At 29.3% G+C, this 19,511-nt stretch overlaps 1 long non-coding RNA gene across 1 annotated transcript; it reads left to right on the forward strand.

Moving 5' to 3' along the window:
* The first annotated feature begins 8,273 nt into the window (after positions 1–8,273).
* Positions 8,274–9,888, forward strand: LOC130669299 (uncharacterized). Its single transcript, XR_008990149.1, has 4 exons — positions 8,274–8,544; positions 8,605–8,792; positions 9,453–9,580; positions 9,660–9,888. It is a non-coding gene; the product is annotated as an uncharacterized LOC130669299 (long non-coding RNA).
* Positions 9,889–19,511: the final 9,623 nt, after the last annotated feature.

Raw genomic sequence — 19,511 nt, forward strand, 5'->3', positions numbered from 1 at the left:
CAAATAAATAGATTTATTTGACTGCGAAGAAAATCATTTATTTCATACGAATATATACTTGTTTATAGTTAACGAATCTTGATTGAAAAAATATTCCAAATAAAGATTTGTTAACTATAAACAAATCATGATTTCATTAAAATGAACCATATCTTTGTCTCGAATCGGGTCCATTAAAATATGGGATTTATTTGTCTGAAACGAATCTTACTTGGCTCAAATAAATTGTTCTCTCAGTGAAGAGACCTTTTTTGTAGAGTGTTCGATTCTCTAAAAAATATATTATGGTCGTTGCAATTTTTAAATTCGTTAACGGAGTTATAAAATTTCAAAGTAAAAAAAAACATTTTCCACATGTTAATTAACTGGGAAATCTTATTTAAGCGTGCGCGCGTTTCGTAATCGAGTTGGAGGACCCAACTTGGACCAATTTTTTTGATGTTATAAGCAACGTAATTTTCGTATGGGACCGAAAAAAAACTATCGATTTTATTTGGCACAATCTAATCTGTATACATATATATATATATATATATATATATATATATATATATATATATATATATATACATATATATTAGGGTGCTTTTATTTTTGCGACTATTTTTAACTTCCCGCTAAGAAAATTGTAAATTTTCAAAAATTCGGGAAGTTATTGGTTTCGGTCCGATTTACGAAAATCGAATTTCCATCAGATGTCGACGTTTCGAGGTCCTAGGAAGCTATCCTGACTAATTTCACGATGATGTCCGAGTGTATGTATGTGTGTACGTACGTACGTACGTACGTATGTATGTATGTAAATATTCATAACTCTTGAATGGATGAACCGATTTTGATCGTTGAGGTGTCATTCGACGCGGCTTGTTAATGTCTTGAGGCCGTATAAATTTGAACTTAATCGGTAGGGTGCGTTCAGAGATATTTCAAAAATAAAATTTTTTCGAAAATGTTTTATTTGGATAACTTTTAATTTGCTCGATGGATTTATTCCAAAATCTAATCAGCTCTAAAACTCCATAAGTCGCGTCGAATGCCACCTCAACCATCAAAATCGGTTCATTCGTTCAAGAGAAACCGTTGACGAAAGAATTCAAAAAAAATTTTTTCCTTGGTTTTTTTGAAATTTCTCAAAAACGGCTGAATAAATCAATTTCAAAATTCGACCAGCTGTAGAACTTGATAAAACGCGTCGATTGCCGCCTCAACCATCAAAATCGGTTAATTCGTTCGCGAGATATCGTGGAAGAAAGAAATGCTAAAAAATGGTTTTTTACAAAACAATGGCATACAAAAGTAATTGCGAGCTCGAAGAGCTCGAAAATATATTCACAATAATGTTTTCGAGCTCAGCGAGCTCGGAAACAGCGGGAAGTTTTGGGGCTGGCCCGCAGGGTCAACTGACAGACCGATTTTTTTTTTTTCGCTTCCATTCCGAAATTTTGTTGGAAATACCCCCAAAAAAAATCCATGAGAGTTTGAGCCCTTAATATTAATATTAAGTACTCGACCACAGCGTGTGAAGATTTCCCATTTAAAATACACGTAAACTTGGGTTTTTATTTTTTAAACTTCTATAACTCCGCGGCATTTTATGATATCATCTCGCCCAAAGTCGCGATTTTCTCAGAATTAAATGCTCTACAAAAGTGCCCATTGTCGCGAAGTCGTTACTCATATAGGTGGGGTACTACGGACCGCTAAATTGAATTTTTTCATAGAATTCTTGTTTTTTCTCTCATTATCTCATAAACAACAAGACCTACAGAAAAAATGCAAATGACAACATTATAGGAAATTTAATTTCCTACAAAAAAGGTCATTAGCACCGAATCACTTAGATTGATATTTTTTGAGATATTAATTATTGAAGTTTACGCAGCATTGAATTCCCATAAAATGTCGAATCAAATCTTAGAAAATATTGATTTTTTATTTGACTAATATCTCAGAAAATATCAATCTGAGTGATTTGGTGCTAAGGACCTTTTTTGTAGAGAATTGAATTTCCTATAAAATTATCATTCACATTTTTTCTGTAGGTTTTGTTGTTGAGAGAAAAAACAAGAATCCTATGAAAAAATTCAGTTTAGCGGTCCGTACTACCCCACCTGTACGAGTTACGACTTCGCGACCACGAGCACTTTTGTAGAGCATTTAATTCTGAGAAAATCGCGACTTTGGGCGAGATGATATCATAAAATGCCGCGGAGTTATAGAAGTTTAAAAAATAAAAACCCAAGTTTACGTGTATTTTAAATGGGAAATCTTCACACGCTGTGGTCGAGTACTTAATATTAATATTAAGGGCTCAAACTCTCAGGGAATTTTTTTGGGGGTATTTCCAACAAAATTTCAGGATGGGAGCGAAAAAAAAAAAATAGTCGCAAAAATAAAACCACCCTAATATATATATAGATAGGGGAGGGTGGGGCAGAGTGGCCCCCCTGAAATTTTGATCAAAAAAAATTTTTTTTTTTTTTGCCTAATTACTATAAATCCGATATGTTTGCGCATTTTTACCCCTACGCATGACGTTTGGGGCAACATGGACAAGCCCAAAATTTTAAAAAAGTGATTTTTTCATATTTTTATCGTCAAATTAAAAAAAAAATTATTATTATTCCACATTTCTAGCCCTACGCATAACACCTGGGGCAAAATGAACCAGCCGAAACTTCCGAAAAAATTATTTTTTCATATTTTTCGGCTGTTTCTCTATGTTAGAGGCAAATTTGGTCACTAAAAATTTATAAAAATAAAATTTTTTTTTTTAGTTGATAAATTTTTGAAATAAAGTAAAACTATAGAATTGTTTTTTTTTTATTAAATAACAATTAGTAATTAAGGTAATCGAGAGTAAACGATTTATTACACCTTAAAAAATTTTTTTCGAGTAATATAAAACCGAAAATAGTTGTCAAGAGAAAGCAATACATTCTTAATGATGAAAACAATTTAAAAAAAAAAAAAAAAAAAAAAAAAAAAAAATTTTTATCACTTTTTGGAGGGGGGCCGCTCTGCCCCACAAAAAAATAATTTTTTTTTTCAGAATTTTGGCAAAATCTCCATAAATTTGTTCGAAATAGGACAAAAGTAAAGTGATCTTATGGTTGAAAGCCACAAAAAGTAATAATTGGCTTAGGGGGGCCGCTCTGCCCCACCGTCCCCTATATAGTTTATATGTTAGATTATTACATGAGTATTAGTCTCTATGTTAATATATAAATGAAGTTCTTGGTCTCCGGACGTTGTCGTTGGTTAGACTAATGTCAGCCGGAAGTGTGTCTAAAAGCCTTTGGACTTCACCTTTGTTTTCATTGGCGGTACCACAAACTTTTACGTCAATGCCTAGTTATCACAATGGTTAAACGCCGTACCGGATATTTCGGTTTATTCAACAATTTTGTCAATCATTTCAGATATTTATAAAATTATTTATTTTATCTCTTATTGTTATCATTATAATAATAATTATTATTATTATTAAAAAAAAATAATAATTTTATAAATTAATAAAATAAAATAAAAAATAACTCAGAGATTAATGACACGAATTTTAATGTGCTTATATTTATTAAGCCATCATACAGTACAGTGTACAGCTATATTTTGCGACAAAGCTTAAGTATAAATTTACTTTAAGAGCAAACAGGTGTTGTGATGACTATATACTCACTTGTGTGCAATACGCATGCTTATTCAAACTAATGCGACGTTTGTTAACGCACGAAGCGGTGCGTGATCTGACTGCGAGAGAAAAGAATTAATTAACTTATTAGTTAAAAATAAAAAATCTTTCTTTAAATAATGCATCACAGCAATATTATTTTGGTTAAAGCAATTAAGACTCACACTGTGAAAAAAAAAACGGGCTTAAAGTCCAGACAGAGTAGGTGTTAAAATTTTCAGTGTTAATTTCAACGCCGAAAACGGTGTTAAAATAACGATGGCGCCATGGCCACTGCAGTGTAAATATTCTTCATCGGTGTGAAAAAAATTTCCCAGTGTTAAAATATTTTACTTTGTGAATATTTTTACTTACTCGATAACTTCAGTCATACAATGATTTAATTTATTAATTAAATTATTGGTGATTGGAATGATCAGCGTAAAATTGTGTAATTTTTAAATAAATTACGTATAACATAAATAATTATTTAAATAAGTACACGGAAAGAAAATTGTGGCAGCGGTTCCCAAAATAAAATTTTTTCCTATACCAACATAGAAATTAGAACCATAAATTATGGGAGCAGTTCCTATAATTATGGGAATGCTAGCCATAACACTATAGGAATGGTTCTTATAATTAGGAATGGTTCTTATAATTTATAGGATTCGTTTCTATAATATTATCGGAATCATTGCCATAATATATAGGAATGAACTCTATATTTAATTGGAATCATTCCCAAAAATTATAGGAACCATTCTTATAACATTATAAAAATGGTTCCCATAATTCATGGGAACTATTCCCACAATATTATAGGAATGGTTCCTATAATGTTATTGGAATAGCTCCTATATCATTATGGGAATCATTCCCATAATGGTATGGGAATAGATCCCATGATATTATAGGAATGGTTCCCATAATGGAATGGGAACTATTCTCATACTATTATGGGAATTATTCCCATATACTATGGGAACCATCCCTATAGTAGTATGGGTACAATTCCTATATCATTATGAGAACTATTTCCATAATGCATAGCGAAACTTCCCATAATTTCTTTCCGTGTACATAGAAAAATTAAAATTTCCTCCAGATAATATTCGTTAAATTTTTATATTTTTAACTTCCCGCTAAGAAAATTGAAAATTTTCAAAAATTCGGGTAGTTATAGGTTTCGGTCCGATTCGCAAAAACCGAATTTCTATCAGATTTTGACGTTTTGAGGTTCTAGAAAGCTATCCTGACTAATTTCACGATGATGTCCGAGTGTATGTATGTGTGTACGTACGTACGTACGTATGTATGTATGTAAATATTCATAACTCTTGAACGGATGAACTGATTTTGATCTTTGAGGTGTCATTCGACGCGGCTTGTTAACATCTTGAAGCCGTAAAAATCTGAACTTAATCGGTAGGGTGCGTTTAGAGATATTTCAAAAATAAAATTTTTTCAAAAATGTTTTATTTGGATAACTTTTAATTTGCTCGATGGATTGATTCCAAAATCTAATCAGCTCTAAAACTCTATAAGCCGCGTCGAATGCCACCTCAACCATCAAAATCGGTTCATTCGTTCAAGAGAAACTGTTGACGAAAGAATTCAAAAAAAAAATTTTTTTTAGCTTTTTTGGAATTTCTTGAAAACGGCTGGATAAATCAATTTTAAAATTTAATCAGCTTTAGAACTTGATAAAACACGTTGATTGCTGCCTCAATCGTCGTAATCGGCCCATTTGTTTACGAGATATCGTTGATTAAAAAATCCGTCTATCGCTTGACCCTGCGGGCCAGCCCTAAATCTTCCCGCTGTTTTCGAGCTCCTTGAGCTCGTAAGCATTGGTCGAGCTCGAAAATACGTTTATATTCCATTGTTTTTGAATAAACCGTTTTTTACCAATTCTTTCCCCACGATATCCCGCGAACGAATTAACCGATTGAGACGGTTGAGGTGGCAATCGAAAGCTCTTATCGAGTTCTAGAGCTGATTAGATTTTTGAATTGATCGATTCGATAGTTTCCGAAATATTCACGAAAAACGAAAAAAAAAAAACGATTTTTTTTCATTTTTTCGTCGACGATATCTCTCGAACGGATTATCCGATTAAGACGGTTGAGGTGGCAATCGGCGCATTTTATTGAGGTCTAGAGCTGATAAAATTTTGGGAATGATTGGTTTAGTCGTTTCGACGATATTTGCAAAAAACTGTTTTCTACTGTTTCTTTCGTCGACGATATCTTTTGAACGGATTATCTGATTGAGACGTTCTTAGTGGCAATCGAAAGCTTTTATCGAGTTCTAGAGCTGATTAGATTTTGGAATTGATCGATGCAACAGTTTTCACAATATCCAGAAAAAACGAAAAAAAAAAATTTTTTTTTTTTCGTATTTCTCAAATATCTCAGAGTTTATTTGACTAAATGGTCTAATTTTTTTTTGAAAATCTAAGTTCAGAAGATACCTTTCGAATGCCGCAAGAACCATCTAAATCGGTTCATTCACCAAAAAGATATGAGAGGTTTACATCCACACACCCACACACACACCCACCCACCCACACACACACACACACACACACACACACACACACACACACACACACACACACACACACACACACACACACACACACACACACACACACACACACACACACACACACACACACACACACACACACATACACATACATACAGACATCGCTTTGAAAATGTCAGAATAGCATCCTAGCATCTTCAAATGTCGACATATGATGAAAACCCGGTTTTTAAAAATTGGGGTGAAACCAATAACTTCCCGAATTTTTTGAAAATCATCGACTTTCTCAGCGGGAAGTTAAAAAATAGTGAAAAACGTTTTTTTCGGATATCTACAAAAAAATTGAATCATTCGATATCAAAATCTAATCAGTTTTAGAACTTAATATAACGCTTCGATTGCCGCCTCGACCATCAAAATCGGTTAATTCGTTCGCGAGATATCGTGGGAGAAAGAAATGGTAAAAAATGTCTTTTTAGAAAACAATGGCATACCAAAGTATTTTCGAGCTCGAAGAGCTTGAAAATGTATTCACAATAATGTTTTCGAGTTCGTTGAGCTCGAAAACAGCGGGAAGTTTTGGGGCTGGCCCGCAGGGTTAACCGATAGACCGATTTTTTTATATGCAATAAATTTTTTTTTTCTAATTTCTATACGTGGAATATTTTTTACACTGATTGAACACCGTCAAATCACACCGCCCACACCGGTGTTATTTCATTTTGACACCGCGTGGTGTTAAATTGAGCTCGTTATTACCACTGCTCTTTACAGTGTATGAGTTTCCTGAAAAGTATATATATTTTATTGAAACTTATCGAAAATGTAATTTAGCTTGCGTGAATGATAATCAATTTTTTTCTCTAAAAATAGTTTAATAATTGGATTTTTTAAGCTACTCGATTTATCGACTTCGATAAAAATGTAATAACTTTTTAATGTTTTTATAAACTGATTATAAGCTACAAATTCATAAAGAAGAGCATTAGTTGAAAAAAGTTTTCAAAAGTGTCGTCAAGTCTACGGTTCAAATATTCAATATTTTTCATGTAAGTGTGTATTTTTATCAGCCTCTAAATTTTGACAGCTAAAATTTATTTATTTCTTCAACTCCATTGAATAATATGATTTATAAAAAATTAATTAGTTTAATTGATTTCACTAATAAGTTATCGAATCATATTGAATTTTTTCAAATGCTTTAATTTCGATAACTCTTGTTCGTAAATCATATCCGTAAGGAATACAGCAATATTTTAATGTAATATACGTTTACAATAAATTATAAGCAAATTTCATAAAGAATATATATTACTAACCATTAAATATTTTGCAGTTTATATTATTCTTGAAATATAACGATCAGACCATAATGACGAAAATTTTAATAATTTTTTTGATTGTCATGGCTGCTATCGTGGCGATTGAAAGCTGTAGTAGTACTGGAAAAGATAATGCTAATTGTCTGAAAGCAGGCGAGTCTGTATGTATGCATACCGTTTTCAAAAATTCGTCAATGCAAAAGTATGCGAATATAGTTAATTAAGATTATTAATATTTAAAAAATTTTCCATTATAGTGTGACCTGCAGAATCTTCGTTGCTGCGGAGAATACGTTTGCACAATACTCGTAGATGGTAAATGGTTGTGCGATGAACGTCCCTAATAATCAACATATTTGAAAACTATTGTCTACATTTATCATTTTTCATAAATCCGTACAATTAGAAGTTGAATACTAGCTTCGTAATCGATAGTTCAGTTAAAATACTATGAAACTATTTCAAAATATGTTACATAAGAAATAATAAAATGTTATTTATCAATCAAGTTTTGTGTACATTAATTTAAATCACGATCATGGAATTTTTATGAAATATTGTATCGTTTCGGAAAAAAAATTTTAAATCATGAACTCGCAATAAAAAATTGTATCTAAGGTAACAGTCATAAACATTATCATTTTGACTCGTAAATTTTCATTGTCGTATATGAATGTATACATTTATTCTCTTGAATATTTTAAATACATATTTTCAAGCCCCACAACTTGGAAATTTTTTAAGTTCTATTTTGAGTCGCATAAAATTTTTCTAAGTCCCATAATTTATTCAAAAAACAAAAAATATGGCCGAAAAAAGGCCGATTCAATTGTCGGCCAACTTTCAGCCTATTTATTAAGAATAAAGATTTTTCGGCGTGTTTTCGGCTAAACTTTGACCTCTTTGAATAAAATTCTATATGGCGTGATTTCGGCCAAATTTAGCCTTTTCGGCCAATATTTTTACCCGCGATATGCAAATTGGTGTTTACTCGACAAGGTATTATAATTACAATAACGACAGTTATTTCTTTTTAATATTTCCTAGCATTATTTTTAGATACTCTTCGAATTAAGTATAATAATAAGTTTCCATATTATCTGTCATGACGCACGATTCTGATTACATGTGTTGAATTTTTTACCTATAAATTAGACGAATTTTGATATAGAAGTGTCATTTAGTATCGATATACAGTAGAAGAATTAATTACAAAGATAACGAAAAAATTTCCAACTTTTTTAAAAGTAAGTATTTCAATTTATTAAATCATTTCTTTAATCAGTTTAATAGGTGAAACTTCACCACCAAATTTGTCATCAAACTGAAATTTATCATATAAACAATTTTTAAGAGATTAATTTATACGGATTAATATACATTTATATTTAGATATGAAAATAATTTAAAAGCCATCAAATTCTTTGTATAACAAAGCTTGTATATATATCACATTTATGAGTTAAAAATTAAATATTTGACATTCGGACCGAAAATTCAAATTTGAACTTAGTGCTACTTAACATGTGTTAGAAAATTTTCCCAATAAATTCGCTTGTTATTATATTCAAATTAAAATATTTAACAGTTACTATTGTACAGGCGAACATTCGGTTTATTTGTTTTAGCCGCTCTGATTACATTCATTTGCATTTTTGATTTTTTTTTTTGAACTCTGCCGTAAAACAATAATTTAATAATGGGGTTATACGTATTCCGAACAAGATGCCGAATTATCTATACATAAATTTCAACCAATTTCCAAATAAAAAATTCCAGGTCATTGTTTTTATTTGAGTCATAAAGAATATTATTACATCTATAAATTTATTTCCCGTTCTATATTTTTAAATATTAAGTAAAAAACTAAAGTTAAAATATCCATCTTTTTATAAAATTATTTTTAGTACACGTTGGAGTGATTGATTATTCAAAAATGTCAATTAAATTTGTTTTGGCTCTCCTTATCGGGATAATGACAGTTTCAAGTATTGAAGGTTGTTCTACTACTGTATGCTCAGGAAAAAATCAACCTGTATGTATTAATTGCTTTATAAATTTATTGTTAATTCTTCAACAGTAACAACTTAATGAATATAATTTAATTGTTTTAGTGTAACCATATTTTAAAATGTTGCCGTGAATATATTTGTGAACCAAGATTTATAGAAGACAACGATTCTATATGTAAAGAAAGAAGTGTAATTTTAGGATTTCAATAACTACACTGATAGAAGGATTTCTTAGCATTTAAAAAAGATTTCTCAGTATTTAAGCAATCAGTGTAGATACATATGAAATTGAATTTTATTTCAAGAAATTTATTGTAAGGATAACGAAACAATGGGCTAATAATAAATAACTTATTTACTATTAATTTGTTTTAATTATCTCACCATTCAGGTTATTTTGTTATCTATTAAAATAACTAAAAGTTGTTTTTTGATGCTTATATTTTATGTTGAAAAATTATCTGTATCAGATTTTTATTATATTTTTAAATATAGTGCTTAGGGAAACTGAAAAATTTGACTTCCTGGGTCAAAAAAATAACTTGATTTTTACGTAATTTTGAATATTGAAAATCAATCAAGTCTAGCAAGACAAAAGTACGTCAAGTTTAAGTTCCTTTCTTTAATAAATGAAAACAATAATTTAAGATATGAAAACTCATTTTGGTATTGACTTGCTTTTGACTAAGTTGTTTTATACTTAGTACCGATTTACGCCAACCAAGACAAATTAAAGTCACGTTGTCTTGGATTTGACTTAGTTAATTTAAATTTAAGTCAAATCCACGTTAAAATCTGACTTAAGTTTGGCAGTTAACTTGAATTTTTAAGTCAAATCCAAGTCAAACTTGGCTTGAGTTTGACTTAGTTGACTTAAATTTTGAAGTTAAAAAAGTCATATTGAAGTTAAAAAAAGTCAGTGTAGCCAAAATCAAGTGGACTGAGTCAACTGCAAGTCAAAACAATTATAGCAGTCAAAATCAAATTATTTATTTAACTGGGTATTATAATTGTTTCGAAAAAGGCGAGCCTGTATGTATATGCATACCGTATTTCAAATATCGTCAATGCAAAATTATGTGATTATGGTTAATTAAGATTATTAATATTTGAAATAATAAATAATAAAATATTATTTATCAAACAAGCTTTGTATATATAAATTCAAATCACGACCATGGAATTTTTTTCAAATATTTTATCGTTTCGAAAAAAAACTTGAAATCATGAACTCGCAATAAAAATGCATCCAAGGTAACAGTAATAAACATTATCATTTCGACCCGTAAATTTTTATTGTCATATAAATATACAAGTTGAAAAATTTCAAACAAAACTACAGTTCAAAAAAAAAATTCGTAAACAATTTAAAGTATAAAAAAAAAAAAAAAATTAATAAAAATCGTATATTACATTAAGAGTAATGAAAGAGTATAAACATAAACAGGAGAGTAGTTCAATCAATTCCAAGAAAGTGCAATGTGTGTCTAGGCCAGCACGCCTTTAGCGCAGCTTTGACATATTACAGCTTAACAACCGTGCGGGTGAACGTGTGAGAGCAATAAAAACTGATATATAATGATACATAAATACGTAAACGCGTGTACATATATTCAATACCAATAAAAACAAGAAAGATAAAAATGGATACATTAAACCGAGGATAATCACAAAGACGATCGACGAGATACGCGACCTTATCCTAGTAAAAATTTTTACTTCGAATCTTTTTATAAAGTTTTTTTTATCTCATTCACCTTTTTAACCTCTCGTATTTATTCATTTATCCAAATTTTCACAATACTTCTCTTCAATTACTGAAATATTAATTAAACAATTCCAAAATTAATTTCAAATTTATATGATCCTATTTGTCTTCTTCGACATCAGACTATATATATAAATATATATGTATATATATAATTATCTGTTTTTCTCTCGGTACGTTGTTATTGTCGTTCGTTATTTTCGGGCCGTGCAGTTTTGTTTCTCTCTACTAACTGGCAAGTTGGAGTATTCTAGCATTGGCAGTTCGCCAAATGGGATAAGTTTGGTATATCTGCACGGCTTCACGTCGTTGATACATCCTGTACTTTTTTTTCTTATCTTTGTGCAAAAATAAATTAATAAAATAGAAAAATTTTCACAAATAATCGATACCCCTTTATTTATGTGTTCGATTCGATATAATGAAAGTTTTTGATCATTTGATTCAACTATATCTATAGTTTAGAGGCTCTCAAGGTCAGCTTGACAGGCGAAGCCATTAAAAATCCATCAACAGAGATGGAAATATAGCGATTAATCTGATGATCCGTTTCCCTTATATTTAGAAGGGTTCTCTTGCTGTTTTCTACTGTTACTTGTGTTTATATTTATTCACGGCCACTTAACCTTTGTTAGTTTATTTATAATATATATATAGATATATTACCTTAGTTATTATTGTGTATCAAAAGACAAGGACTCATCATATCCTGGAAAGATTCTCACAGGATTGCCAAGGTTGGATGCATGTGGAACAAGACCTCGAGTAGCCCATTAGCAACAAAGAAATTTTACCTCGAGAATAATTTCTAGTTTTTTTTTTTAATATACTTCTAATCTATCTTATTGTCTGTATTACATTTATTTATTTTTTTTACTATTTCATTGTAAAGAAAAATTAACCTCAGGTTTTATGATCAAATATTAAGTTACATAGTAAATTCATTTAACTGTTTTATGTTTGAAAAATGATAATTAGTATCGTGATGTAACTTTTCTTGTTGCTAAATAATTATTTAACATGAAATTAATCTAGCAATTGATAATTTTGAAATTTCAATTTAAATTCAAATCCAAATAAAAGCTGATTTTATTTCATTTGAAAAGTTCCTATTAAATAATTGAAATAAAACTTTTGATAACTAATGTTAGATTTGAAAACTGTTTCGTGAACAATTTTTAGTGGCCCAAAATGTTTCATTATTTTTTTTTCGCTCTTTCAAAGAATTTTCAAGAAAAATTTCAGATTTATTTTTCACTTCTTCTACACTGTAAAAAATAAGGTACTGACATCAAACTCCCTAAGAGTTTGACAAATTTCATCTTCAGTGAAACCAAATTCGTTTGAACCAACGAAAACTAGTTTGTCTCAAGAAAATCATTTTTATTGAATGAAAATCTCTACTCGATTATGAGAAATTGCTTAAGCGTTTATGTTAAAAGTTTTCAAGTTTGACCGTAATTAAAGTAAAATTTGATTGAATAGTAAAATATATTTTAATTAAATTTTGGATGTACTTGATTTAAAAATAAAAACTTGTTAACGCAAACTCTTCAATTTTTAGAAATTTAACTGAAACTCTTGAAACGTTTAATTTGACAACTTCACTTGTTTCAATGAAACAAAAGTAGTTTCCCATAATACCGAACGTGTCGTGTCAACCGACAAGTTTCTTGGGGAGAGAATCCGACGAGGTTGTTGGAGTAATTTGACGCACTTACATGAAAACTGAAAAATATTCGACAAGAATATAAATGTATTCGTTACAAAATATTGAATTATATTTGACTGAAAGTCTTTATATTATCGATTAAATAGAAAAATTTATTTATAAAAAGAGTCACATATTTATCTCGTTTAGATCAATGTATAAGCAATTGACTGTATATATCCATTCAATATGAAAACAAAGTACTAGAAGCACAACTAAACTAAAAATTTCCTACAGGTTCCGTAGCGTAGCGGTAAAGCGTCTGACTCTCATATGTAGGGTACTGGGTTTGAATCCTCCGGATACCAATTCTACGATTATTTAATTTTTCACTAAAAACTGAGTGTGTCAGAATTATTTGTAAAGTGTTAATATAAATAATGTAATCATAATAATAATAATAATTATATAATGTAATTGTCCCAATACTTGATAAAAAAAAAAAAAAATAAATAAATAATAATAACAAAAGTAAAATCAAAAATAAAAAAAATGCAAAAAAAAAAATTTTTTTTAATTAATTATTGATGAAATAATTAAAGGCAATATTCACTTGGTTCAGATTACTTTTTTTTTTGGATCAATGCAATACAGCAATTTGAAATAATTCGATTTTTTATTGAATCAATTGCAAGGAGAGTTTCTACGGACCTAAAAAAATATTATTTTTAACACTAAAATTCATTTGCTTTAATAAAATTATGACTTAACTGAAAATTCTTCATACCTTCAATGACCTTACAAATTACTTTGAGTGAAATTTTTGATTATTTTATGTAAAACGAAAATCATTATTGTATCAACAGCATTCATGACTTGAACTAATTCCTATTTTTCTTTAAATGAAAAAAGCTATTGAGTTATATCGAATACTATAGAGTTAGTTCAAACGATTAGGGACCTTGCCTCAAGAAACTCTCAGTTGGAGCAAAATATACTGTCAAACGTAGAGGGCGGTAGACTCAATCGCTTGACGCGCTTGACTGTATCCAAACGCACGGAGTACTTGAGCCAAACGAATCTGGTTTGACGTCAGGAATCTTTTTTTACAGTGTATTCTTCTTTTTTAAGATAATGATGATTATTTCACTCTTTTTTTTTTCTAAACAGAAAAAGGATTTCGTGGCACAAGAAATTTTTTCTCACCTCAAGAAAATTTTGATTTTCAATTTATAATTCAAAAATTTTCTTGGGATAAATAAAAATTTTTTACGTTAAGTAATCCTTTTTTCCGTGTTTTATTTCAATCAGAATTGACTCCGTCGCTCAGAGTTTGGGAGTTTTTACAAAAAATTTTTCCGCATACAGAGTAAATAGGGAGTTTGTCTTTTCATTGGAGTGATTCGGATCATATTTAAATCCTTATTCACTCCGATTCGGAGTTTTAACATTAAAATAAACTCCGCTTCAGAGTAAATTTCACTCTGAAGGAATTAAATAAATAAACAGTCATCCGCTCCGCATTCACTCCTAATTTAACCCACGTTTACTTCCCAATTTTTATTGTATACACAGAAAAAAATAAATTCTCGATCAAAAGTAAATATTCTGATTCAAGAAAATTTTTTTGAAAACCTCAATTTTTTCAAATAAAGTAAAAATCTTCTCTGACCAATCAAATTATCGTAACTTATTTTTTTTTCTGTGTATTTAAAAATATGATAAATATCGCAAACATAATTTTGATTATTAAAAATTCGCTTAACAAAAATTTTTTAAAAAATTATCAGTCAATGCAGCCGTAGTTGTGTTGTTTCAGCTCACATATAACAAGTTTTTTAATCAGTAATATATTTTGTGAAAATAAAGTGCAGCATAATTTGATCTGCATGCTGTTTAAAGCCCATTTTGTATACATAAAGAAGCACGTGTGCTGGTAGTATGTCTTGCGGCCACCTGCGACGGATCGTTGTCATGAAACCTAAACGTCTTTCGTCACTACACCTTATACACTATACTTCTTTATACTTAAATATACTCAATGCTACACAGTAAAACAATCCTCTTGCCGTTAAAAAAATCCGCTTGCCTTTATTCGACCCAAGCCATTAAATATCCTATCGTATCAATACCCAACACTTAACATGTGTACTTAACTTATATATACTTACTTGGTAATAATAACTTTAAAAGCAAAGTAAAAAGAAAAGAAAAAAAATATCATTTGTCTTCTCTACTCCTGCAATACCAATACCAACTCAACAACAAATGTTAAAGCCATTCGAATTCCAAAAGTGAACGCATGTTAACTCTCCTCCGCTTGCGTACGTCTGAAAACGGAGAATTGGTGTCAACCGGAGACACCAAACAATTTATTTCCTTCTTTTTGGCTCGAGTTTAAAAGCCAAATGAAAACAGAACAAAGGATTTACTTTTTTATTTTTTATATTTTTACATAAAAAATATTTTTTTATTTCTTTCATTACAAATTACCGGAAAGGTGGAGTTTTTTAAATTCATAATCTTCTTTTTTGTTCCTTTAAATAAAAATTTATTAATAGCTAAAAATAATTTTTATATTTTCTAGAATTAAAATATTTTTTGTCCTACTAAATTTATTTTTGTATACTTCCCCCAATGTTATGATTCTCCATACAATATGTTAGCGGTCTCATATATAACATAATACATATAGATATTCGTTTAAAAATGGATGCCCCATGAACTTGAATTTTGAAAATTAGAAAATTTTGTATGATAAAATATTGCAATCAGAGATCTACTTTCATAATTTTTAGAAAATTTAATATTCGACAAAATTTTTATTTTCGAAAAAAGTAATAATTTAGTCGATAACAGCAATAGGCAGAATAACTTCTTGAGTATTCAAGATACAGCTTTTTTATATGGAAAACTTTTATAAGCTACAAAACGACTGCAAGCGCGGAATTATATTTTCGGCAACGGCTGAGTGGTCAGAATTGAAAGCCAAAAACAAAAAGTGACCAAGGCTAAAATTTTGAAAAATTTATACGCTGATAAATCAGAAGTTAGCCGATGTTTAATAATTTTTGGATTTTTTTCAAAACGATAAATTACAAAAAAAAAAATTTGAAAAATTGCACTCATAGTATTTTTAATTTTCTACAAGTGCATATTTTCAGTTTTTTACAAATTTTTTTTGTAATTGATTTGTTGAAAAAAAAAAATCCCAAAATTGTCAATTATTTGTTGTGTAATAATCAATTTTGATGTAAGCTTTGAAAAAAAAAGAAGAAATTTTGGTTGTAACAAGGGCACTTCAATAATATAAACATATATTTATGTATATATATAGATATATAGATAGATGCAATGGTACAGAGTAAAAGTATTATAAAGTGATGTGAAGACTGAAGAGAAGAGATAAAGAAGAAACTAAACCGGTTGTTTGGTTGGGCACACGCGTGTGCTCATATGCTTTTGCGCCTTATATTTCTCGACTCCCAGTTTAGTACTATAGAACATATAACGAGGATGGTTGTACCCATATCACACACATGAAAGAAGATGAGTTGAGAGAACTGGCCTACACAACACGCCAGAGATGTAAAGAGCCGGTGGTGTTTGGCAATCTTCCAAAAATTTTCCTCCGCTCTATTCCATCCTTTTGGAACAAACACCCGTGCAAATACGCGTTCTCTTTTCTCAGCTTCTGCTTCACCTGGCCCACAAAAAGTCTAAAAAAATATTAAAGCTAAAAAAATAAAACCAACCAACAGCGAAAAAAGACGATTTGACACCAAAACAAATTTAACACAGTCCAGATAGAAAGTGATTGACATTACAAGGTTCCATCTTTTCTCATCTTTGCTTCATTGATTGTTTATTATTTATTGTTTATTCTATTACCCAATATATAAATTTCATTATGTTTATATAAATACGAATATATGTAAAAAAAAACTGGCACTTGGCATTTCACCTCCAACTCTTTAACCGAGAAGTTTCTATGAAAACCTTGACGTTTATTTTTCCACATTGATTGATGAGGACATACATTAATACATAATGAATTAATGCTGTTTTCAAAAGAATCCGGAATTCAATTACATATTAAACAATTATTTTTTTTTTATTTGGATAATTAGCTCGTTAAATTTATTGCGAATTACTCGAGTAGAAAACATAGATTTTAAAAATAATATTTTGTCTTTGTTTATAAGCTATTTGTTAAATGTGTAAACTACACAAAGCGCGCACGTGCAAATGCTAAAAATAATTAAAGGTTAGTAAAGTAAGGAAAAAAAACTATAAATTAAAGTTTAGATTATAATCTGTATTAAAATAAACAAAAATAATTTTTATTTTATTTAAATAAAGTCCGACATTTTTATTCGACCCGCGGTCATTAATAAATATATCATTTTAATTTAATATTTGATATTACGTAAATTTTTAATGACTTATATAATTAAGTGACGAAAATAAATGTTAATTAAATAAAAATGATAATTATATTTTTTAAATTTTTAATTGGGGAATCTGGTCCAGTTACGACACTGAGTCGAAATGCAACCGATATAAAAAATTTTATATCGGTTCAATATTATTAGTTTCTTGGACTGCAAGCTAACGGGAAATTTTTAGCAGCTCAGAAAATAAAAAATGTCTTTTATTAGAAATTGAAATTTCACACGAAAAAAAAACAAAGGAAATTATTTTCATATACTAACGCGACATTGAATAGAAAACTGTATTTGAAAAAAATTTCTAGATATTTCATTTTCAATTGACAATTTTCCTAAATGGGACTCTCAGTAATAAATTTTACAGTTTGAAATTTACTTTTCATTCAGAAATTCAGTTAAATCCTGAAATTATTATTGAAAATTGTAATTTTTCCAGTTTTTCGTTCGAAGCGCGACGTAATTTTTCTTCATTTCCTATTTTCTAAAGTGGTCAGCTTGCCCCGCTGCTCAAATACTAAAAACGAATGTTTTTCAAAAAAAAAATTTTTTTCTCTGAATTCATATCTCAGTTTGCTTCAATACCTAATTTTGATTGACCCGACCTGCCCAACTAAACTTAAATCACAATATATTTCGAATTTCATGATATTATCGTTATATAATAAATCTATTATATAATAATATTAAGGCATAATAATTTAAAAATTATACATAATTTGAAAATGTCCGTCAATGTATGTAAGAAGAAAAGTGGATGACATGTAACCAAGTCACGTTTATATCTTTACCAAACCCTGTATACTATAAGCGAAGGACAAGTTTCATTCCATCCCGTTTACTTCGTAATATTTTTTTTTTTTTTTATATTAAACTACAAGAGACACTAAAGGACCACAATCAAGTCCGTCACAATTTTACCTTTCGTATTTCGCGGTCGTTTAAATACACAAGTCCAGCAGGCAACCATTCCGGATACCATAATAAATACAAACAACTATAACTACAGTATGTACATACAACTACGGTCATTACTATGTACAATACCAAAAGGGTAAAAGCCTTTTAGGTATTTCCCGTTGTTCGTAACACGTTTCATGCATCACGTTTTCTTTCGTAAATTTTAAAAATTAATTTTTCACCACAACGCATTAAATAAAATTATCTCAAACTTAACAGACAATTAGCGATTTTACAATTTTTTTTTTCAACATATCAATTTCAAAAAAAAAAAAAACTAAAAATATACACACGCAGAAAATTTTGACTGCATGAACTATCGGATGATCCTAAAGCTAGCCGACGTCTAATAAGTTTTGAATGATTTTTTAAAACGATAAATTTAAAAAGAAAATATTTGGAAAAATTGCACCTACAGTTTTTTGAATTTTCTAAATGTGCATATTTTTTTTTTATTAATTGATTTTTTTTAAAAAATCCGAAAATTCCCTGATTAAACAACTGAATTCGATCGAATTAAACAGAATTGAATTTTTAATTCTATATAATTCAGATGAATTCTGTTAATTCGGTACCTAACTTGAAAAAGAATTCTGTCTAATTCGGCAGGAAAACCAGAATTTATCCAAATTGAAAAGAATCTAAATAATTCTATTCTGTTTAATTTGAAAATAATCCTCGAATTTCTGGTTCTGACTCTGAATTAAACCGAATTGAATCTAATTAAAAAATTTTAAATCGGTTTTATTCTGTTTAATTCGAAAACAATTCTTGAATTCTTTTAAATTCTGTCTTACCGAATTTAACAGAATATAACAGAATTGAGCAGAATTAAAATTTTTAATTCGGTCGAATTCAGTTGTTTAATCAGGGTTGTTGACTGTCTGTCAATTTCAGAATCATAAGTTAGCGGACAACAACTTGCAGATTTTTTTTTCAACAAGTGAACTACGAAAAAAAAAAAAAAATTAAAAATATGCACATGCAGAAAATTTAAAAAACTAAAGGTGCAATTTTTTTATGATTAGCCGTTTTTAAAAAAATCTAAACATTATTAGACGTCGGCTCACGTCAGTATTATTAAATAAAATTTCTTACTCATTATATTATTATTTAAATATTCACTT

The sequence above is a fragment of the Microplitis mediator genome, chromosome 6 (genome assembly GCF_029852145.1).
Source record: "Microplitis mediator isolate UGA2020A chromosome 6, iyMicMedi2.1, whole genome shotgun sequence".
Classification (NCBI taxonomy): Eukaryota; Metazoa; Arthropoda; class Insecta; order Hymenoptera; family Braconidae; genus Microplitis; species Microplitis mediator.